At 42.8% G+C, this 25,327-nt stretch overlaps 1 protein-coding gene across 5 annotated transcripts in view; it reads right to left on the reverse strand.

Moving 5' to 3' along the window:
* BBX (BBX high mobility group box domain containing) overlaps positions 1 to 25,327 on the reverse strand; it is a 206,886-nt gene that overhangs the window by 156,723 nt on the left and 24,836 nt on the right. The window contains exon 1 of one of the 5 annotated variants that reach the window (XM_038766023.1): positions 5,824 to 5,878. The exons of 3 other annotated variants lie outside the window; for them this stretch is intronic. The gene's annotated coding sequence lies outside the window, so the exon portion shown is untranslated. Of the gene's footprint in view, positions 1 to 5,823; positions 5,879 to 25,327 lie in introns of those variants that run through there. One more of the 5 variants, XM_038766020.1, reaches the window with a different exon arrangement.

The raw sequence follows: 25,327 nt of genomic DNA on the forward strand, positions 1-25,327 counted from the left end.
TCATTTTGTACTTCCCAAGTGCTTAGGACAGTGCTCTGCACACAGTAAGCGCTCGATAAATACGATTGAATGAATGAATGAATTATGGGAAGGAAATGTGTCTGTTTATTGTCGCATTGTACTCCCCTGAGCGCTTAGTACAGTTCTCTTCGCACAGTAAGTGCTCAATAAATATGATTGAATGAACACTCTGGGTCTCGGGGGGACACAGTTCCACATGACACATTACAACATGCCATGTGCTTTGCACACAGTAAGCGCTTAATAAATGCCATTATTATTATTATTATTATATCAATTAATGGCATTTACTGAGCGCTTACTGAGTGCAGAGGACTATACTAAGTGATTAATACCGGGCAGAGTGGCTTAGTGGAAAGAACCCAAGCTTGGGAGTCAAAGGTCATGGGTTCGAATCCCAGCTGTGTGACCTTGGGCATGTCACTTCACTCTCTGTGCCTCATGAATGAAGACTGTGAGCCCCATTTGGGACAACCTGATGACTTTGTATATACCCCAGCGATTAGAACAGTGCTTGGCACATAGTAAGCACTGAACAAATACCAAAATTATTATTATTATTACTAAGCCTTTCCACACTAAGTCTTCGAATGGCTTCAAACAGAACACAATGGAAAGGCCCATTTCCCAGTCTCAGAGATGCTAAATGTCTGAAGCTGGCCCAGCTGCCTATCTCTAACCCGAAGAATTATAATAACTGGGGTATTTCGCTAGGCACTTACTATACGCCCGACACTGAGGTAGATATAAGAGAATGAGGGTGGACGTGGAGCTCAGACAAGGGAGAAGGCAGAATAGGTATTTAATCCTCATTTTACAGATGAGGAAACTGAAGCACAGTGACTGTAAGTCACACTATTAAATTAATACCACTGATTAAGTGACTCACCCAAGGTCACACAGCAGACAAATGGTGGTGCCAGGATTAGGGCCCAGGTCTCCTGAATCCCAGTCCCATGCTATTTCCAAACTACTGTATTAAGCACTTGGGAGAGTACAATCACTTATATTAACTGGGCATTTACTGTATGCAGAGCACTGTACTAAGCACTTGGGAAGCAGCATGGCGTAGTGAATAAAGCATGAGTCTGGAAGTCAGAAGGTCAGGGCTTCTAATCCTGGCTCTGCCACTTTGCTGTGTGACCTTGGGCAAGTCACTTTACTTCTCTGTGCCTCAGTTACCTCATCTGTAAAATGGGGGTTGAGAATGAGAGCCCCATATGGGACAGGGACTGTGCCCAACCTCTTTACCTTGTATACACCCCAAGGCTTAGAACAGTGCTTGGCATATAGGAAGCACTTAATTACCATATAATACTAACAATTAGAATAATAATCATCAACCTAATCAAATTTAAATTTAAAAAATAGAAAGGAAGGTTTCTCAGAACCAGATGGAATTTTGAAGAATTTGGCAACTTGACTCAAAAGTTTCAAGCTATATGTTTTTCCAATATAAATATCCCCCTTCCAATGGGTTACAAACCCAAGAAACCGAATCCTCTGAGCACAAGAAAGTGAAGCTGACTCAAACCGACTAAAAACAAAAGTGAAAACAGCTCACACTTGTTCAACAGATGGAGGGACTGTGAAAAAGAGGGGGAAAGTAATGAAGCAATAGGGAGAAAAGGGTTCCTTTATTTCTTTCCTTGAGTAACCTAAGTAGCATGTTGAGCAACCTAAGTGGCATGGGTATCACCTGTAGGTGGGTATAGATACTAATAAGAAGAGCAATTGGGGTCCTGATTAAGCACTTACTACATGCTAAGCACTGAGGTAGTACAGTGCTCTGCACACAGTAAGCACTCAATAAATACGACTGAATGAATGAATGAGGTAGGTATAAGCTAATCCAGTCAGACTGTCCCTTTATAATTAAAACCAAGGGGAGAACCAGTATTAATCCCCATTTTATAGACGAGAAACTGAGGCCCAGAGAAGTTGTGACTTGCCCAGGGTCACGTAGCAGGAAGTGGCCGAGCCCGCATTAGAACTCAGGTCTTTTGATTCTCAAGCCCAGACCCCCTTCCACTGGGTCAAGCAAAAATAAAAACACATGGGGATGGGAGCACTGCTTATTATGGGCAGGAAATACGTCCACTAATTCCACTGTAATGTACTCTCCCAAGCACTTAGTACAGTGCTCTGCACATAGTGAATGCTCAATAAATGCCACTGTGACTGAATCACAAGGCACAAACAGCACATTTCAAAAGCAAGGGGTCTCAATCTCCCTGAGAAATGAGTATAATGGTGGGAAACCAAAGATAGCATTATTTGCCGTGTACTGACAATGTCCTAAAATCAATAACTGGCACATGGGTTAAACACAGAATATTTCTTATCAGATTTGAGTTCCCTGAGGTCAAACACTAATGACGATTACCAATTACATGAAAACACGGATTCCAGGGCAAATGAAAATTCTCTGGAAAGCAACTGGGATACAAAGAAATATTATGTTACTCTTCTCTAGACTATAAGTTTGCTGTGGGCAGGGAATGTGTCCGTTTATTGTTACACTGTACTTTCCCAAGCACTTATTTCAGTGTTCTGCACACAGTAAGCGCTCAACATGACCGACTTTCAGTCCCAAGGGAAAACTGAGAGACTGGAGTCAATGGTATTATCTGAGCAGTTTCTGTGTGCAGAGCACTGTACTAAGTACATGGGAGAGTACAATACAACAGAGTTGGTAAACATTTTCCTTGCCCACCACATGCTTAACAGTCTTGAAAGGATACTTCCTATATGTTACCTTGGAGGATATCTTTTTATTTCCCTTACACACACACACATATACACACCAGCCAAGGGTTTTACTTCCAGAGAAGAGCTGATTCACCAGAACAGCAGGCTTAATAATTATCCTTCATCTTTTCATCCCCCTAACCACTGGCATGAGTATTCTGGGGGCAAAACAGTCACCTAATTGGGCATCATAAGTGTCAAAATGTTTCTGAAACTCTGGAAAACAAACTTTCCTCCTTTCTGCATGAAAGAGAGCAGACAAAAGTCTGATTTTTGCTTCAACCTTCAGACTCATAGCCTTCTTTTTGGATTTGTCGCCAAGACAGTTCCTTGCTCCTAACTCACTCATTACGGGCAGGGAACGTGACTGCTAATTCTGTTGTACAGGTACACTTCCAAGCGCTTAGTACAGTGCCCTGCACATAAGAAGCACTCGATAAATAGGTCTGCTTGCTTGACTGAGGTGATGGAAAGCTAAAAATGTTCAGCTAAAGGCAGTTCGGGGACTGTATTTGGAAACTCACCAACTTCAAAGCTCCACTTGACATACACTGCCCTCTGCAGCCTCGTGCTGTTCTCCCTGAACAATCTGCATTTCTAGATTGCGAAAGGCTGTGATTAAACCAGTAGACAATAACGGGGATAAACTGTCAAGAGAGGAGAGATGAACTTCCACTCCAAGCTTCATCCATGAATCACTCTCACGTTGACTCACTTGACTCTGACTTTCTGACACTGTTGGTCCAAACCTTGGACGATTTCTGCATTAATCCAGAAAGGCAAATCAAAAACGCTTCCTCTTCCACGGCCGACTTTGAAAGATACCCTGCCATCTGATCCATGGGTATTACGGATCTATGGATCTACGGATCTACAGATATATTATGTTGCCAACTTGTACTTCCCAAGCGCTTAGTACAGTGCTCTGCACACAGTAAGCACTCAATAAATACGACTGATTGATTGATTGATCTAAGATGTTGCCCAACTTTTGTTGCTAAAACTCAGTGCAATATACACTACTGCCTCTGAGCAGAGAGACGGCAAGACAGTAAGCTCCTTGTGGGCAGAGAATGTGTCTACCAACTCGACTGTACTGTGCTCGTCACATGGTAAGCACTCAATAAGTAGTACTGAATGATCCTAAATGGCAAAATTAAATTGAATTAGTAGCCAACCATTATTGAGCCACCTACCCTCTGAATGTCTCCCTTTCTTCTCATCAATCATATTTTTGGGGTGCTTAGCGCATGCAGAGCACTATACTAAACATTTCAGAGAGTACGATATAACCGAGTTGGTAGACTCACGGAACTCAGAGTGCAAATTAAATGGCAAGACATAGCGATTGTAGTCAATGTCTAATAACTCTTCGGGAGTTAATCGCATTTGAAATATTTTTTTTCTCCATATGATGGGTAATAGTTATGGTCTGTCAAAGTATGTCACTAGACTCTAGACTGAATGAATATTCAATCGTATTTACTGAGCACTTACTGTGTGCAGAGCACTATACTAAGCGCTTAGATTATTTCAACAGGACATTGTGGTAATGCAGATGCTTCCATCTGTGAGAAAAGCTTTTATTTTTATTTCAATCAATGGCATTACTCTCTTACTGTGTGCAGAGCACTCTGCTAAGTGCCTGGGAGAATACAATACAACAGAGTTAGCAGATACAATCCCTGCCCACAAGGAAGTTTGAAATCTAGCGAGGGTGACAGCCTATAATTTGCAGGTAGACTATAAGCTTGTTGAGGGTAACGAATATGTCTACCAACTCTGTTGTACTGTGTGCTCCCAAGCACTTAGTACAGTGCTCTGCATGTGCTAAGTGCTCACTAAGTGCCACCTACTGAGACAGGAAGCAGCAGAGTATCAAGGACATATACCTAAGTGGCATGGGGGTGACCCAGAAAGGAGGGATAGTTGGGGGGGGCAGAGATGAGGGGTTAGTCAGGGAAGACTTTCTGGAGGAGATGGGATTTAATTTTTTTTTTAATTTTCTAATGTGTTTTCTTCAGATTATTTTTTTAAAACATCAGTTACCCAGTGCCAACTTTACAACCCCCATGATAACTGAGCATTACTTTACCATTTGAAAAGGAAACAAATTCTACGAACAAGAGCTTAAGACAAGCAAGTTAAGGTGGTTTTTCCATTGTTCTCATTTGGTTAATGCATTTCTTCCTAATTTGGCTCACCCGGAGGGTGAGCATTTTCTGTAAATTTGCAACAATTCAAATAAACCCAGGGACTAGTAGGTTAAAAATAAACTCCAAAGGAGCATTATACATATAGGCTCAAAGTTTCTGACACAGTCACTGCAAAAATAAATTAAATCTCTCGCAAGTCTTAAATTTGGCTTGTAAACAAAAATCATTCACAAGGTGGCTCACTGAATGGAACCTTACTTAAAATGATTCGAAAAGGATCGCCTCTTCTATTTTGGGAAGTCCCCTAGTCCCCTTCTAGACTGTGAGCCCACTGTTGGGTAGGGACTGTCTCTATATGTTGCCAACTTGTATTTCCCAAGGGCTTAGTACAGTGCTCTGCACACAGTAAGCGCTCAATAAATACAATCGATTGACTGATTGATTGGGACGTTTTCAGAATACAGCTAGCCTTTAAATCCTGTCATAAGAATTTAATCTTTCAGATAAAGTGACATTATAAATAAAATCATTTTCTTCAGATTGCTTATAAACTCGTGCACTAAAGACAATACGATTAAACCGAACCATGCCTGCTCTAGCTCATGTACAGATGCTACGAGCAGGCTAACAATCCTGACGCTATCTACAGATGAGGTAGCGTTCACATTTGGTTAACTCATAATTACAGAATGTTCCAGTTGATGAACTACATTATTATTAAACAACGGCTTGATATCTTCACTTTATTTCAAGCCAGGAAAATGTATCTAAAGAAAAGTTTCAGTTAGAGCTATTATCCACCCAGTGGGCTTCTTCCTGAAAGAAAATTCTTATTCTGAGTAAAGAAAGACACCATTTAGACGGTCTGGGTCACGTTTTTGATTTCTTGGCCTACCGGGCTAGTGGTCCTTCCTCAAATCTTGTCTGCTGTGTGACCTCTGGAAGTCACTTAAGTTCTCTGGGCCTCCGTTACCTCTTCTGTAAAATGGAGATTAAGACTGTGAGCCCTATGGGACATGAACTGTGTCCAACCTGATTAGCCTGTATATACCCCTGCGCTTTGTACAGTGGCAGGCACAGAGCAATCAAACCATCAGTAGTATTTACTGAGCCCTAAGTGCCGAGCATTTTACTAAGCACTTGGGAGAGTATCATAAAACAGAATTACCAGACACATTCCCTGCCCATGACAAGCTTAAAGTCTAATGGGAGTGCTTAAATTCCATTAAACTAACAAAAAAAGACTCTCAATTATTCAAGAGCTGGGTACTAATGATGCCCTAACCATACCCCTCAATCAGGAAGTACTTCAGAGTAGCAGAAAAGGTACCTGTCACAGGAAAGGTCAGATAAGAGGTCAGGAGTCAAGTGAACTTACAAGCTCCTTGGCATGAACTGATAGTGCCTAGGTCCTTATCTGACAAACTTAGTTCCGCTGAGGAATCCCGCTGAGGAATCCCGCTGAGGAATCCATCAAAGCCCAGACACAACTACAAGTGGAAAAATCAATCAATCGATCGTATTTATTGAGTGCTTACTGTGCGAAGAGCACTGTACTGAGCGCTTGGGAAGTACAAGTTGGCAACATATAGAGACGGTCCCTAAGAGCCTACCTAAAAAGTGATTTACTGTAGTGGCGAGGTGGGCTTTGTTAAAAGGTTAATATTTCGGGCAGAACTAACAATAATTGTGGTATTTGTTAAGCACTTGCTGTGTGCTAAACACTGCTCTAATGGCTGGAATAGATACAAGGTAATTAGGCTGGACACAGTCCCTATCATTTATTCAATCGTATTTATTGAGCGCTTACTCTATGCAGAGCACTGTACTAAACGCTTGGGAAGTACAAGTTGGCAACATATAGAGACAGTCCCTACCCAACAACGGGCTCACAGTCTAGAAGGGGGAGACAGACAAAAAAACAAAACATGTGGATGGGTGTCAAGTCATCAGAATAAATACATGGGGCTCACAGTGTTAATCTCTATTTCACAGATGAGGTAACTGAGGCACAGAGAAATTAAGTGACTTGCCTAAGGTCACACAGCAGTCACCTGGCAGAGCTGGAATTAGAACCCATGTCCTCTGCCTCCCCGTGCTCTTTCCAGTAAGACATGCTGTTTCTCACTGCCCTCCCCCAAAATATTTGCGCTACCGGGAGTTAATCCTCAAAGACAGTAATTGTTCTCTAGTGCTCTACAGCCAAAAAACTAAATATCAAAGGAATCAATTATTTTTTTTTAAAATAAAGAGAAAACAAAAATGAAGGTTCAAATTTTATCTTCGGGAGTTATCTAAAGTCACTGCAAACTGCAAGCAGGACTCCACTGGTCTTATTTTTCCTTCTCTTTCAGCATAAGGCGGGAGAGGGGATCTTGTACTTTCAAGGTGAATCCCTAGAGTAATAGTACATCAATCAAGGGTATTTATTGAGCGCTTACTGTGTGTAGAGCACTGTACTAAGCACTTAAGAGAGTACAAGACAACAGAGCTGGAAGTCATGATCCCTGCCCACAAGGAGCTTGTGGTCTAGAGGGAGAGACAGACGCTAAAATAAATTACAGATATGGATATTAGTGTTTGGGGGCTGAATGTGCGGATGCATATCAGGTGAATACAGGATACGGATCCAAGAACGAAGGCGACTCGGAAGAGAGAGGGAATACAGGAGACCAGGGCTTTATCGGGGAGGCCTCAGTGCTAAAAAGTGTGCAGAGGGCTGGACTAAGTGCTTCAAACAGCACGATACAGAGTTGGCAGATATGATCCCTACCCACAAGGAGCTTTGAGTCTAGGGGGGAGCTTATATATCAACCCTTCCCAGAAGGCCACTTCCAGTCTGCTAATTCTTGTTGTACTGTACTCTCCCAAGCATTGAGTACAGTGTTCTGCACATAGTAAACACTCAATAAATACCACTGATTTCCTGAAGGTATTATAGGGAAGCAACTAGTTCTGTGTGTAAAATTAAGGGGTTTTTTGTTTGTTTACTGTATCTGTTAAGCATTCATTCATTCAATCGTATTTAATTATTATTATTATTATTATAATGATGGCATTTGTTAAGCGCTTACTATGTGCAAATCACTGTTCTAAGCACAGGGTAGGATACAAGGTGATCAGGTTGTACCACGTGGGGCTCACAATCTTAATCCCCATTTTACAGATGAGGGAAATGAGGCACAGAGAAGGGAAGTGACTTGCCCCAAGTCACACAGCTGACAAGTGGTGGAGCCGGAATTAGAACCCATGACCTCTGACTCCCAAGCCCGGGCTCTTTCCACTGAGCCACACTGCTTCTCTACTTTGGATTTATCAAGCGCTGTTTGCAGAGCACTATACTAAGGCTTGGGAGAGTGCAATGCAAAAATAAACAGACACACTCCCTGCCCACAGTGAGTTTACAGTCTGGAGGGGGCACTTATTCTATGCCAGCACTGTACTAAGCACTGGGGTAGGTACAAGCTAATCAAATGGGCTGGGTCCTAGTCCTAAATGGGGCTCATGGTCTTAATCCTCATTTTACATAAGAGGTAACTGAGGCACAGAGAAGTTGAGTGACTTGTCCAAGGTCAGACAGGTGGCGGATCTGGGATTAGAACCCAGGTCCTTCTGACTCCTGGGCCTGTGCTCTATCCACTAGTGAGTTAATGAAATAGGGAAGTTGTGGGCAGGAAATATGTCTGCTATATTGTTAAACTGTACTCTCCAGGGCACTTAGTACAGTGTTCTGTATTCATACATTCAATCGTATTTACTGTACACAGTAAGCACTAAATAAATACCACTGACTGGAAGGAAAAAAGCCCTTGCTAGCAACTAACTGAAAACTCAAAAGATCTCCTAAGAGCATGGGACTCAGGGAAGATTTCCTCCTCCATTTTAAGAAACTTAGAGGACCATCTCCGCACCCACAGGGCAGATGATCCGTGATTCAAAAGTGCCTGCCCTTTGTCAAACCCATATCTCTGCCCTCACATTCCAGTGTCCCAGGGAACACTTGGAAACATGAATGTATCCAAGCAAAGCCCGGTCAGAATGTTAGGGAAAAAATACTACATTTCCATTGGTCATGACAAAAGAAACTTCTTGAGGCACCGGTGAGCAGCTTTATGCAACATTTTCCTCACTTGGAGCAGATTTCAGGCAAGTCAATCAATTAATCAATGGCATTCCTTGAGTGCTTACTATGAGCAGAGCACGGTAATAAGCGCTCGGTAGAGTACAATACAACAGAATTACAAGACACGGCCCCTGCCCATAATGAGCCCGGGAGTAGGAAAGCAATAGGGTCTTGGGAATGTATAGCTGCAGTCCCAATTAACATTCTAACACCGGGATGTCGTCAGTGTTATTACTGGGAATGCACTTAGGCACTTAAATAATGGAACAGGATCTCCACATTGCAAAGAAGGCAAGGAATCGTGACTCTTTTGAAATGAAAAGAGCATAAAGCGATAGGTCATCAAGTAAATCAGAGTGGCCTGAACAGTGAACTATCAAAAAATTGCCTGAGCAACAATTAAAAAACGGTATTTCTTAAGCGCTTATTATGTGACATACTTAGGTTTCTTAATTAAAACTATTCCAAGTAATAACTGTGACTACATTTAAATCCATACTAACATTTGAGTAGTCTCTAAGCTGTAACCTCCTTGGAGTCAGCGAACATGCCTAACTACTGTACTGTATTCATTCATGCAATCGCCTTTATTGAGTGCTCACTGCGTGCAGAGCACTGTACTAAGAGCTTGGGAGAGTACAATGGAATGATAAACAGACACATCCCCTGCCCACAACGAGCTTACAGTACACTGTACTCTGTCAAACTCTTAAAACAATGCTCTGTTCACAGTAAGTACTCAATAAACACCATTGATTTTATTATGCATCTATTTATAGCTCACTAATCTATCTTAATAGACTATTTGTACTAGCCCATTTTCGGTTTTTTTTCTTTTAAAAAAAGACTCTGGACCATCATTTCATGATAAGCAGTTTCCAGAAGCACTCTGCCACTAGCACAGAACACTGACCCATGTATCAATCGCCTTTCCATGGCTCGTACGCTCATATCTGCACCTTGGAAATCCCACGTTCACTGCATGAAAATTTGGCATCAAGCTTCCCGAAAGCAAGAATGTTTATTTGACCATGCGGTTTCACTTTTTTCCCTCGTGTTCTCACACTATGAGATCACACGTGTTTATTTGAACATGATCTGGCTGAAACAAACACAGCCGTGTTTATTGCAGTGGGAGAGAACCAGGATGGGGTTAGGGAAATGCTACCGGGAAGGACTTTTATCGGATGGCATTCAGGTTTATCGCTACAGCGTCACTATCTCTGGACAGGTTACCGAGCACAAAAACAGGGATTAATAAAATAAGGCAGAAGGGGCAAATTCCCTCACCTAAATGATTCCACAGCCAGACGCAACAAAAGGCAGCCAAAGTGTCCGCCTTCACACAAATCCACCTTCCCCTCTAAACTGTAAACTTCTTGAGGGTAGGGACTGTGTCTACCAAAGCGGTTGTAGCTTACTCTCTACAGCATTTAGTGTAGAGCTTTGCACACAGGAAGCACTCAATAAATACCATTAATGATAATATCTGCTGGCAAGTGCAACCACTAGAAACGTTGGTCCAGATTTTTTTTTTAATGGTGGTATTTGTTAAGCGCTTACTATGTACCAAGCACTGTACTAAGTGCTGGGGTAGATACAAAATAGGTTGGACACAGTCCTTGTCCCACTTGGGTCTCACAGTTTAAGTACAAGGGAATAGGATTTATTCCCCACTTTACAGATGAGGGAACAGAGGGGCAAAAGTGAACTGAGTTGCCCAAGGTCACCCAGCAGGCAAGTGCCAGAGTCAGGATTAGAACCCAGGTCCTCCTGATGCCCAGGCCCGTGCTCTCTCCCTGGGCCATGGTGGTTCTCTAAAATAGTAAGCGGCTCCCTCCACAGATGAACTCAAGGTGATAATCACGCCATGACACGGGAAACCCGGAAAGATGGTCTGCACTGTTCCCCTCTTCCCCCAGTAAAAGTATTAATAATTTATTATTATTATTATTAATAATAATGATAATGGTATTTGTCAAGTGCTTACTATGAGTCAAGCGCTGCTCTAAACTCCAAGGTAGATACAAGCTAATCAGGTTGGAAGCAGTCCCTGTCCCACATGGGGCTCACAGTCTTAATCCCCATTTTCCAGATGAGGCAACGAGGCCCAGGGAAGTGAAGGGAGTTGCCCAAGGTCACACAGTAGACAAGTGGTGGAGCTGGGATTAGAAACCAGGTCCCTTTAACTCCCAGGCCCGTGCTCCAAACCAGTTGTTACGTCCTATCACTGCGGGAAAATAGACTTCTGCTCCTCCTCTCACCCCTTCCCGGTTCCTAGTTGTTTTCCTATCATCCTTTCCATCCTCTGAACTTGTCTCCCTTCTCCCCTACATCCTGGTCTCCCCACACAGTTTTTTTTTTCCTTTTTTAAACTGATCAATCAGTAGCATTTATTGAGCACTTATCTTGTGCAGAGCACCAGTTAAGCTCTAGGGAGACCACAACCGAGCCAGCAGATTTGAGCTCTGTCTTCTATGGGGGTAGAGGGGGGGAGAGAGACTTTAAAATAAATTTTAGGAAAGGGAAGCAACTAAGTAGAATGATAAGGGCATAAATGAGAAGCAGCGTGGCTTAATGGAAAGAGCCCGGGCTTTGGAGTCAGAGGTCCTGGGTTCTAATCCCAACTCCGCCACATCAGCTGTGTGACTTTGAGTCTCTGGGCCTCAGTTACCTCATCTGTAAAATGGGGATTATAACTCTGTGAGCCCCACATGGGACACCCTGATTACCTTGTATCCACCCAAGCGCTTAGACCAGTGCTTGGCACATAGTAAGCGCTTAACAAATACCATAAATATTATTATTATTAAATGCTTTGCGGGTGGAGATGGGAGGCTGGGGCAATACTCCGAGTGTTTAAGGATGGGATTAACTGCATTGGAGAGGCAGCAGGGAAGGAAAATATGGTGGGGAGGGGGATAACGGCCTAGTCAGGGAAGGCTTCCTGGAGAACATACAATTTCAGTATTGGTTTGAAGATGGAGAAAGTTGTGGCTTGTTGGATATGTAGGGAAATGAAGTTACACCAATTTGTTCATATGTATATTAATGTCTGTCTCCCCCTAAAGCCTACGAGCTCATTGTGGGAAGGGAATGTGTCTACCAACACTGCTATACCGTACTCTCCCAAGTGCTTAGTACAGTGCTCTGTAAACAGTAGGCACTTGATGAACAGGATGGATTGATCGATTACAGACAGGAGGTAGAGAAGGATCAAGGTATGGTCAGCAGGTGAGTTTAGTACAGTGCCTGGCACATAGTAAGCACTTAAATACCATTATTGTTATTATTAGGTGAGTTGAAAGCAAGAGACCTGGAATAGTTAGTACCCGACTATGGTGATGTCAGTGGTGACTGCCAGCCACTTAAGTTCTTAAGTGATAAGAACTTAACACTTGTTAAGGAATCAACTGTATGTTGTTTTTATACTTTTTATGGTTTTCAGGGATTCTGCAACTATAAAGGTCACCAAAAAAATGCTCTAGCGTTCACTGTTGAAGAACTGTCTCACTACAGTCCTGTTTGGGTCCAATGTAACTAATTTTTTTATGGTATTTATTAAGCGCCTACTATTTGCCAGGCACTATATTAAAATCTGGGGTAGATATGAGCTAAACACATTGGACACCAGGCCCTATTCCACATAGAGCTCACCCAGGTACTCATATTTGTTTTCCCCAAGTTTGGATTTTTAAATATGTCTGATTACAAACCTTCGTGGATTTGACACCACCATCCTGGGAGACAGAACACTCTAAAAGAACTAAAGGATTTGCAAACCATAAGAAAAAAATAAAAGTTCAAAAGATCAAGCAAGGGTATTTACTGAGAGCTTACTAAGTGCAGAGCACTGTACTAAACGTGTGGGAGAGTAGCAATCCAACAGAATTATCAGACACGTTCCCTACTATAACAAGCTTATGGTCACTAAACTTTAATCACTAATCATTAATCATCGATCACTAATTATTACCTAATTCTTAGGGACACTGAGTTCAAAGCGCAGAAGAAAATGATATTCTGTCTTCACTACCAATACTTTTGCTGCTTTAAAATTTCCGATCAGGGATGCGGAGTGAAAATTTACGTTTCAGTACATTGGCCTTGATAAACTATAATTTAAAAACTGGCTCATTTTTAAAAGCCTACATGCTTGAATGCCCTCCCTCCTCAAATCCACCCATTACACTTCCCCCCTTCAAAGCCCTAGTGCAGGCTCACCTCCTCCAAGAGCCCTTCCCAGACTAAGCCCCCCCTTTTCTCAGCTCCCCCTCCCTTCCCCATCACCCCAACTCACTCCCTTCGCTCTACCCCCCTTCCCGCCTCACATCACTTGTGTACATATGTACATATCTATAATTCTATTTATTTATATTAATGCCTGTTTACTTGTTTTGATGTGTATAAATCTATAATTCTCATTATGTATACTGATGCTATTGATGCCTGCTTACTTGTTTGGACATCTGTCTCCCCCCTTCTAGAATGCAGGCCTGTTGTGGGACATGATTGTCTCTCTTTATTGCTGAATTGTACTTTCCAAGTGCTTAGTACAGTGCTCTGCACACAGTAAGTGCTCAGTAAATATAACTGAACGAATTTGGAACTAACCCTCACAAGCCCAAATGAGAATCATCCAAATTTTCAGGCATCTGACATTTGGAGTTGCAAAGAAACTTTCTTCCAAAGAAATAAAGGAACTTGAAGACAAAAAAAACCAATTGAGCATGCATGAGAGTTTTTCTTAAGCATTCACCCTTCCTGAGTGCTGTACTAAGCGCATGGAGGTGTGTTACAAAGTACATACAATCCCTGCCCTATAGAAGCTTAAAATCTAATGGGGAAAAGAGCAGAGGCCTGGGAGACAGAAGACCTGACTCCTCCTCTTGTCTGCTTGTGACCTTGGATAAGTCACTTTACTTTTCTGTGCCTCGGTTCCCTCATCTGTAAAATGGGGGTTAAGATTGTGAGCTTTATGAGGAACAGGTACTGTTTCCAACCTGCTTGGCTTGTATCTACTGCAGTGCTTAGTACAGTGCCTGGCACATAGTAAGTGCTTAATAAATAGCCATTTTTTAAAAAAAGAGAGAATAGAGACTAGCACTATATGGATGAGTTTTTCGATCTTGCTTTTGTTTTAAGAACTTGATTTTTCTGAATCTCTGATTTAACGGAACATAAATCATTAGGATTTCATGATTTTCAAAATTGTTGCACAAGAATTTAATTCCTACAAATGTAACAGGAGAAGGCAGCTTCTTCAGTCTTCTCTCTTTTTTTTCCTCCAAAACGAAACTCCTTCCTCCTCTCCTGATCTTCCCCTTCTTCCTTATCTCACCAATTTCCTGCTACAACCCAGCCTGCACACTCTGCTACTCTAACGCCAACATACTCACTGTACCTCGATCTCATCTAGCTCACCGCCGACCTCTCGCCCACATCCTCCCTCTGGCCTGGAACTTCCCTCCCTCTTCGTACCCAACAGACCATCACTCTCCCACCTTCAAAGCCTTAATAAAATCACAATTCCTCCAAGAGGTCTTCTCGGACTAAGCCCTCACTTCCCTAACTCCCACTCCATTCTGTGACGCCCACGTGCTTGGATTTGTACCCTTTAATCACTTAATATTCACCCTTCCCTCAGCCACACAGCACTTACATACATATCCATAATTTATCTAAATCCAGTCTCCCCCACTAGACTGCCAAGTTTCTTGTGGGCAGGGAACGTGTCTGCCAATCATGTTGTACTGTACTCTCCCAAGGGCTTAATATAATGCTCTACACAGAGCTCAATTAATACCACTGATTGGTTGATTCTCTTCCACTCTCTGCTTGCATCCATGTCTTTCCTTCATCCCTGCCCAGTCTCAACAAGCAGAGTTTACCATTCTTCTACATGCTTCTGTTACTCCTATTGATATGAGCTGGTGCGGAGATGCCCAGAAAATGCCCAAGCGACATCTTCCAGGGTCCAACCAGCATCCTGAAGCTGGAGGAGTTGGAAAAAGCAGTGTGGCTCCGCTACATGTCTGCTGTGTGACCATGGGCAAATCACTTCACTTCTCTGGGCCTCAGTTACCTCATCTGTAAAATGGGGATTAAGGCTGTGAGCCCCACGGGGGTCGGCTACTGTCCAACCCAATTTGCTTGTATCCACCCTGGTGCTTAGTACAGTGCTTGGCACAGGATAAGCTCTTAAATACAATTATTATTAAGCCTCAGTTACCTCATCTGTAAAATAGGGATGAAAAGTGTGAGCCCCGTGTGGGACAGGGACTTTGTCCAATCTGATTAACTTGTGTCTTCCCCAGGGCGTAGGACACTACTTGGCTCTTAGTATGTGTTTAACAAGTCCCATAATTTATTATTATCATTATTATCTATGGCTAGATTTAAGAAGAATAATCATAGGGGTGTCTGTTAAGTCGTTACTCAGCGCTTAGAACAGTGCCTTGCACATAGTAAGCGCTTAATAAATGCCATCATTATTATTATTATTATTATTATTAACTATATGCCAAGCACTGTATTAAGTGCTGCAGTAGATACACGATAATCAGGTCAGACAGACCTGTCCCTCTTTGGGCTCACACTCGAGAAGCAGTGAATCGAGCACTGTCCTGGGACCTGGGTTCTAATCCTTCTGCCGCTTGTCTGCTGTGTGACCTTGGGCAAATCACTTTATTTCTCTGGGCCTCAGTTACCTTAGCTGTACACTGAGGATTCCAAATGGAGATTAAATACCCGTACTCTCTCTTACTTCAACTGCGAGCCCCATGTGGGACATGGACTGTGTCCAACCTAAAAAAAAAAAAAAAGGGGGGGGGGACGGGCTTTTTATCCCCATTTTGCAGATGAGGAAGCATTTTTTTCATAGTATTAGAGCACTTACTATGTGTCAAGCATTGTTCTGAAAACTGGGGTAGACATGAGATAATCACGTTAGGCTCTCGGTTCCTGTCTCATGTGGAGCTCACAGTCTAAACTGTACTGAGGAGCAGCGTGGCTCAGTGGAAAGAGCCCGGGCTTTGGAGTCAGAGGTGATGGGTTCAAATCCCGGCTCCGCCAACTATCAGCTGTGTGACTTTGGGCAAGTCACTTAACTTCTCTGGGCCTCAATTATCTCAACTGTAAAATGGGGATTAAAACTGTGAGCCCCCATGGGACAACCTGATCACCTTGTAACCTCCCCAGAGCTTAGAACAGTGCTTTGCCCATAGTAAGCGCTTAATACCATTATTATTATTATTATTAACAGGAACTGAATCTCCATTTTACGGTTGAGGAGACAGAGCCACAGAGAATTTAAAGGAGTTGCCTAAGGTCACACAGCAGGGAAGTAGTGAAGCCGAAATTAGAACCCAGATCCTCCGACTCCCAAGCCCAATCTCTTTCCACTATGCCATGCTGCTTCTCTGCTTCCCAAGAATTGAGAGGGAATGGGCCAGCTAAGCCCATCAGTAAAGAGGCTACCAAGCAAATCTGCTTTCAAACTATCCTTAGGTGTTACAAGTTCCTTTTAAAGGAGCATAATTTTCCGCCACCTTTACTTTCTCACGTTTTGCTGCTCTTATCCACTGAGCTACTACTACTGCAGCCAACTCGACTACTGCAGGAAACCTCTCCCGCTAAAGTTTAAAGCCCTTTCGGAAAAAGGGGCCTGATTCTCTAGTTCCCTCTTCTGGACCTTTTCACTAAATTATTCTCCCACTGAGTTGAGTTTACATTTGTCCTGTCAAGCCATGTTCTAGCCATCATGTCTCTGTGGTTTGATAGATAGGCGTACCACACCTCTTAGAAAATCCATCTTTGGAGCTCCACTCCTGAAACTGCTCTGAGGAATTTTCAGGACATTAATCTCATTTAGAGTCAACAACGCAGGGAACCAGGTGAGTAACAGCAGATGCAGAAAAAGAGGGACAGTGAGGCTCTGTGATTTTCCCAAGCTCACACCTCTCTCAAAAGATAATTAGGTCTTTGGACCGGAGAGCCTAAGGACCCTCCAACCATCATCGATCAATCAGTAGTATTTACTGAGCGCTTACTATGTGCAGAGCATTTTACTAGGCGTTTGGGAGAGTACAATGCAACAGCATTAGCAGACACGTTGCCTGCCCGAAACGAGCTTATAGTCTAGAGGAAATAAAAGTAAAGCTGCTTCAGGAAGCAGCATGGCCTGGTGGAAAGAACAAAGGCCTAGGAGACAGAGTACCTGGGTTTTAATTCCGGCTCCTCTGCTTGTCTGCTGTGTGACCTGAGACAAGTCATTTCACTTCTCTGTGGCTCAGTTTCCTCAACTGTAAAATGAGGACTCAATACCCAGTCTTCCTCCCCCTCAGACTGTGAGTTCCATGTGGTACAAGGACTTTGCCAGACCTAATCATCTCATACCTACCCCAGCACCAAGCTCAGCACGGAGTAAGCCCAACTAGTATTATGATATAAAGAAGGCTTGAATTGTCTTTTACCTTTTTAAACTGCCTTATAGCTAGAGACCCACAGGCTGGCTCAAGAAATCCAACTGTCCGCTGAGGGTAATGACTCAGAATAGGAAGAAGGAAAGAGGGTTATTTGTTCTGCTAATATCTGTTGAAGAAATAATTCCTCAAACATCCAAACACAACACCTTTGTTGAAGGGAGAGCAAGATTACTTAGAAAAGATATCACCAATTACTGTTTCTTCCAAAGAGCCGGGAAAATCGAAATATACTCTTTATGCACAAACCATTTGGCCCCTGCTGGAATGCCTATTTCTGAATCTAATCAGAAAATAAACCAAACGTTTCACTTTCCATTACGTTAAACTAAAGGGACTATTTCAGGTTTTTGCAGACAGAGCAGAAACTCATAAATCTGACATCTTCAAAACCTAGAAAATTTAAAATTCCAGTTTTGAAACCAAGAGTGCAGTTTACCTATCACTTTCTCTTCTTCACAATTCTTACAACATTTTGGACCTTAGACCATCTCTAAACTTTTAAAACAATAGTACGTTTGAAGTTAAAAACTGCCCGTATAAATAGTATTTTTATTTACTTGCCTAATTATTTTCTTCTTCTACCCCATATCATCATCATCATCATCATCAATCGTATTTATTGAGCGCTTACTATGTGCAGAGCACTGTACTAAGCGCTTGGGAAGTACAAATTGGCAACATATAGACACAGTCCCTACCCAACAGTGGGCTCACAGTCTAAAAGTATTACACAACATATTCAGTATTACACAACAGAAAAACTTCCATAGCCCCCTATCAATGTAAGCACATGACTGAGCTGAGGAACACAGATACTGATAGCCGGAGGCACCCAGATTACTGGATAAATTTCTGAATTATTGGGAAGCCACACAATTAATTTCTACATTCTTTTAGTACCTGATTTCTGATCATTTTGGGATGCTGAAGACTGGATTTAAGAAACTGGCACAAGAAGGGTTTCTTTTTTTCATTTGGAAAGTCACTCAAATTATTCTACATTTTTTAATTAAAAAGGACACTGCCTAGGAACACTTAAAATGATTTGTTGATTTGCAATAACTGTTTATCGCATTAAGAATTTGAAACAGCTCACTGATTTTCACTCATATTGTCCTGATTATCCTTTGTTCATTCATTCAATCGTATTTATTGAGCGCTTACTGTGTCCAAAGCACTGTATTAAGCGCTTGGGAAATACAAGTTGGCAACATATAGAGACGGTCCCTATCCAACAGTGGGTTCATAGGCTAGAAGCGGGAGACAGACAACAAAACAAAACATATTAACAAAATAAAATAGAATAGTAAATATGTACAAGTAAAATAGAGTAATAAATCTGTACAAACATACATACAGGTGCTGTGGGGAGGGGAAGGAGGTAGGGCAGGGGGATGAGGGAGGAGAGAAAGGAGGGGGCTCAGTCTGGGAAGGCCTCCTGGAGGAGGTGAGCTCTCCAGGCCTGTTCCCTGACAGAGCCTGGGCATGGGAGCCAAAAGGATCTGGGTGGCCTTGGGCACGTCACTTTCCCTTCTCCGGGCCTCAGTTCCTTCACCTGTAAAATGGGGACGAGGACTGTGAGCCCCACGTGGGACAGGCACCGCGTCCAAATCGGTTAGCTTGTAGCCCAGCACTTGGTACAAAGTGAGCGCTTAACAAATACCACAATTATTAATCACTATTTTTCACCTCAACATTTAGGGATGGGCCTTCAAATGACCCTATCTTGCTCCCTTCATTCCTAAATCTCCGTTTGGTAACCCAAGGATTGAGTGTGTACTCTGCACGGAGCAATGGACTAAGCGCTTGGGAGAGTACCACACGACAGAGTTAGCGGAGACATTCCCCGCCTGTAATGAGCTGACAGTCTCGATCCCAGACCATTCTGGAACCTGCTGATATTTTCTGCCGTACACGAGTTCTTCGGTAAAAATGAATTCCATATGCTTAGCCCGCACAGGGTGAAGAAATGTTTCTTTTTGTTTGTTTTGAAGCCACCCCTTTCAAGCTTCAATGAGTGCTCTCCTCCCCTTGCTGTTGTCGGCAACAGGCAAAATAATCAGACCTTCAACTCCAAACAAAACGTAAGGAGCCAATTTGCTTGCCACATTCTCACCCAAGTTTCCTTTCTATTTAGCAGCCACTCAGGATTTGCAAAATCTTCCCTTTCTCCCATTCCCCAACTCCTAAATTTCCAAACCCCACATGCCCCAAATAACAGGTTGCTTGCTAATTGGAGGGGCAGAATTATCCATCTAGTTTACTTGTACATGCCTTGAAATTAAAACTATAAATTACAGATTTTTCACACTAACGTCTTTCTCCCCCTCAGGACTGTAAGCTCGGAGCTTTTTTCGTTTGTTTATTTTTGTGGTACTTTATCAGCACTATGTTCCAGACACTGTACTAAGCATCGGGGTAGATAAAAGCTAATCAGGGTGGACACAGTTCATGTCCCACATGGGGCTCGCAGTCTTAATCCCCATTTTACAGTTGAAGGAACTGACCTGTCCAAGGTCACACAGCAGACGTGACAGAGCAAGGATTAGAACCCAGGTCCTTCTGACTCCCAAGCCCATGCTCTATCCACTAGACCACACTGCTTCTCGTTACGGACAGGGAATGTGGCTGCTAATTCTGTTGTCCTGTACTCTTCCAAGTGCTTAGTGTAGTGCTCTGCACATGGTAAGTGATCAATAATTATCCCTGATTGATATGATTCATTCATTCAATCGTATTTATTGAGCGCTTACTGTGTGCAGAGCACTGTACTAAGCGGTTGGGAAGTACAAGTTGGCAACATACAGAGACGGTCCCTACCCAACAACAGGCTCAGAGATGATACCGGACATTCAAAAACTGCTACCGTGGCAATTGCAATGTTTTAATCTTTATTATAAAATGTAGGATAACTTCCGAAATATAAACTATTCCACTGATGGCTCAAGGAATTTATTATCAGATACACTGCCTCTGGCACAGAAACAAAATAAGAAGCTCAAATACCTCCAATTTTCTTCATTTAATGCTCAGCTACTATTCCTACTCATGATACCCCTACTCCTCAAACTAGCTCACTTCCCCCCTTCAAAGCCCTAATGAAAGCTCACCTCCTCCAGGAGGCTTTCCCAGACTGAACCCCCTTTTCCTCTGCTCCTCCTCCCCTCCCCATCTCCCCATCCCTCTGCTCTATCCCCCCACCCCACAGCATTGTGTATATATGTACATATTTATTGTTCTATTTATTTTATTAATGATATGTACACATATCTATTATTATATTTATTTATACTGATGTTACTGATGATGCCTGCCTTCTTGTTTTGTTTTGTTGTCTGTCTACCCCCTTCTAGACTGTGAGCCCGCTGCTGGGTAGGGATTGTCTCTATTTGTTGCCAAATTGTACTCTCCAAGCGCTTACGACAGTGCTCTGCACACAGTAAGTGCTCAATAAATGCGATTGAATGAATCAATGATACTCCTTCCTACTTAGTCTGTGAGCGCCCTAGGTGGGATAGGGACTGTGTCTTACCTGATTTTCTTGTATCTTCACTTAGAACAGTGCTTGACACACAGTAAGCGCTTAACAAATACCGCAATTATTAGTAGTACTACCACTTCATCTACCTTGTATGTAAGCTTCCCAAATACATGGTGATATTTTACAAGTTACCCGTACTTTTTTTTTTTGGGGGGGGGGGGGCAGGGGGAGAAGGGGAGAAACAGCAGTACTTATAAGGATGATTCAGTGTTTGACATCAATGAAAATGGGCTCTTATATACAGCTACTCATCAACTGCTTGGTTCGTCTGGTCAACTACTGATTTGGGCGCTACTTCCCAAGCACTTAGTACAGTGCTCTGCACATAGTAAGCGCTCAATAAATACGATTGATGATTTATATTTGTGTCTGTCTCCCCCTCTAGACTGTAAACTCATTATGGGCAGGGACTGTGTCTATCAACTCTATGGTACTGTACTCCCCCAAGCATTGTGTGCTCTGCACGCAATAAACGCTCCATATATACCACTGATGGATTAAGCCCCCTCATCATCAGCCCCCCAACATCATGGCTGGGTGGATGGTTTTATTTAATATAAATAAATTACAGATGTGTATATAAGTGTTGCTTAGCTTATGGAAAGTACTGTCGCTTAAGGAAGCAGCATGACCTAGTGGAGTTAGAAGGACCTGGGTTCTAATCCCACCTCCACTACTTGTCTGCTGTGAGACCCTGGGCAAGTCACTTAATTTCTCTGTGCCTCAGTTACCTCATCAGTAAAATGGTGATTAATAATAATGATGGCATTTATTAAGCACTTACTATGTGCAAAGCACTGTTCTAGCACTAGGGAGTTTACAAGGTGATCAGGTTGTCCAACGGGGGGCTCACAGTCTTAATCCCCATTTGGCAGATGAGGTAACTGAGGCCCAGAGAAGTGAAGTGACTTGGCCAAAGTCACACAGCTGACAAGTAGCAGAGCCGGGATTTGAACCCATGACCTCTGACTCCAAAGCCCGTGCTCTTTCCACTGAGCCACGCTGCTTCTCTGCTTCTGCGATTAAGACTGTGAGCCCCATGTGGGACAGGGACTGTGTCCAACCTGATTAGCTTGTATCTACCCCAGTGCTTAGAATAGTGCTTGATACATACTGAGTACTTAATGAATACCATCATCATTTTATTTTTGACCTCCAAACACAGCAGCCCGCCCTTATCAATGGACCTAGGAGGGGAACACAAGTAAATCTCTCCTCACCGTACCTCGTTCTCGCCTGTCCCGCCATCGACCCCCGGCCCACTTCATCCCCCGGGCCTGGAATGCCCTCCCTCTGCCCATCCGCCAAGCTAGCTCTCTTCCTCCCTTCAAGGCCCTACTGAGAGCTCACCTCCTCCAGGAGGCCTTCCCAGACTGAGCCCCTTCCTTCCTCTCCCCCTCGTCCCCCTCTCCATCCCCCCATCTTACCTCCTTCCCTTCCCCACAGCACCTGTATACATGTATATATGTCTGTACATATTTATTACTCTATTTATTTATTTATTTTACTTGCACATATCTATTCTATTTATTTTATTTTGTTAATACGTTTGGTTTTGTTCTCTGTTTCCCCCTTTTAGACTGTGAGCCCACTGTTGGGTAGGGACTGTCTCTATAGGTTGCCAATTTGTACTTCCCAAGCGCTTATTACAGTGCTCTGCACACAGTAAGCGCTCAATAAATACGATTGATGATGGAGCAAGAGTGTGTAGGCAGTGGGGTGGGGGGTCTTCTTTACACCCCCACCCCCAGAGAAAGACTTTAGGTTGGGGCAAAATCAGTGCATTTCCATATGTAACATTACCGTGTTCTTTCTTGTGCACAGCACGGAGCATATGTCATCAGGCACATTTCAATGCTAGGGAGTCTAGCGGTTCTTCAGTGGCTACTACAGTCCCTGCACCGCAATTATCATTATGGTACTTGTTAAGCACTTACTATGGGCCAAGAACTATTCTAAGACTGTGGTAGATACAAGCTAATCAGGTCAGACACAGTTCCTCTCCCACATGGGGCTCACACTCTTAATCCCCATTTTACAGAGGAAGTAACTGAGGCCCAGAGAAGTAAAGTGACTTGCCCAAGGTCACACAACAGAGTGCGGCAGAGCTGGAATTAGAACCCGGGTCCTTCTGACTCCCGGGCCCATACTCTATCTACTAAGCCACGCTGCTTCGATCATTTAGCAAATTCTCCATCTACTTCAACACAATGGGACAAATTAAACCAAAGCCGTGTTTCAGTTTGGAATAATTTGTTTGCTATCTTCATAATTGTATCCTATCCGATTTAAAAATTAGCAGGCAATTACTAATTCTGCCGTAATCTTCGACTATAGAGTTAACATTCATAATGCGTTAAACTGCATTTAAAGTTAACGTTTAATGTTTTACTTCCCCTTTCTTTATAACCTATGCATTGAAAAGGAACATCTCAGCTGTTCCAGCTGTGAAACTAGTACCATAAATTACCTAATGGTCTTGATTGCCTCATTTTGGAACTTCTGGTTTTAAATATGAATTCTGGAGACCTTTTCTGCTACTAAAGGATGGTGTACGTTAAGAAAAGTTGTATTTACTCAGATCATTACTCTTCTTAATAATAGTAGCTCTTTATCAAGTTTGTCGTTTTTCCTTTGGCAATTTTTTTTTATATCTTTAGAGTGTTGTTGTTCCTTACTTTCTTTGACAGCCTAAAAATCCATAATTTTCCATCCTTCCAAACAGATGTGTTTCTATGGATATTATATCCGTACATCATTTTAAATAATAACCTTCCCTCACACAAAGAAATTCCACACCTTCTATCTTTGGGTCTGTTGGACAAAGATACCCAAATCCTTAAAATACACCAAAATGCCAAAAAGTTGGCTTCAATACCACCGATCGATAAACCTCCAGCTACTGATTGTGTACATGGGGAGTGTGGGGTCCATATTACCCACATAAATGTCTATCTATTCATTCATTCAATCGTATTTGAGCGTTTACTATGTGCAGACCACTATACTAAGCGCTTGGGAGAGTACAATACAACAATAAACCAATACTTTTTAGTTTCCTCAAGGGTTCTCAGTCCTCAAAAAGCTAACTCTTCCAGGCCAGAGGCAGAATGTGGGCATTAGGAACACAGTTGAAGACTTTGGAGATGGGGTAACAGCAGAAGGTGACTGCGGAATCCAGAGAGAGCTCTGTTAGGATCGGGAAGATGGGAGCACATTAGAGGAAAGACAGGAAGAGTCCGTCGAGGTTGAGTAATTGAGGATGGCGGTCAGAGAGGGAAGAAAAGTGGGTGCGAAGGTTTGTAAAAGGTGAGAAAGAGGTGGCTTCAGAAGCACAGGTAGAGGGGTAGGTTTAGAAACGGGAGAGGAAGGTCGCCGATGGGAAGAAGGTTGGGAGGTCTGATGTCTCCAAAATTGTCAACAAGTAGTTGGCTAGGTCAGCAAGGGTGAGTATTGGGAAGGTAGGAGCTTCTAGGGGGATTGAAAAGTCTGGAATAATTGCCACTCCACCCTGCTTTAAGCCCCCATCACCTTTCAACTGGACCCATGTAAATCTTTTCAGGTTTTCCTGTCTTTTTGCTTTCGCCTCTTCAATCTGTCTTTCATAGAGTGGGATGGAACAACTTTCTAAAATCCCCATTGGGGTGTATCCCCTACAGTGGCTACCTGATTCTTGGAAAAAGTAAAAGCTGCAAATCACTTCCTTCAAGTTTCTCCAATGAGCCACCTTCTTCCTATTTACCTGTCTACTCGCCTCTCTTTTTTACGGTATTTGTTAAGGGCTTACTATGTACCGGGCACTGTACTAGGCACTGCCCAACATAATCCTTCTTACCTCAATTTTTGAAAAAATTTTTAAAAGCAGTAGTTGCAGCACAAGCTCGAAGGAAGGCAGAGTTTCGTGGATTTTTTTTGTTTTGTTTGTTTGTTTTAAATGGCATTTATTAAGTGCTTGCTATTCATTCATTCAATCGTATTTATTAAGACTGTGAGCCCACTGTTGGGTAGGGACCGTCTCTATATGTTGCCAACTTGTACTTCCCAAGCGCTTAGTACAGTGCTCTGCACACAGTAAGCGCTCAATAAATATAATTGAATGAATGAATGGAGTGAATTGAGAGCTTACTTTGTGCAGAGCACTGTACCAAACGCTTGGGAAGTACAAATCGGCAACATATAGAGACTGTCCCTACCCAACAACGGGCTCTATCTGCCACGCACTGTACTAAGTGCTGGAGTAGATATGAGA

This window comes from Tachyglossus aculeatus, chromosome 24, assembly GCF_015852505.1.
Source record: "Tachyglossus aculeatus isolate mTacAcu1 chromosome 24, mTacAcu1.pri, whole genome shotgun sequence".
NCBI classification, from domain to species: Eukaryota; Metazoa; Chordata; class Mammalia; order Monotremata; family Tachyglossidae; genus Tachyglossus; species Tachyglossus aculeatus.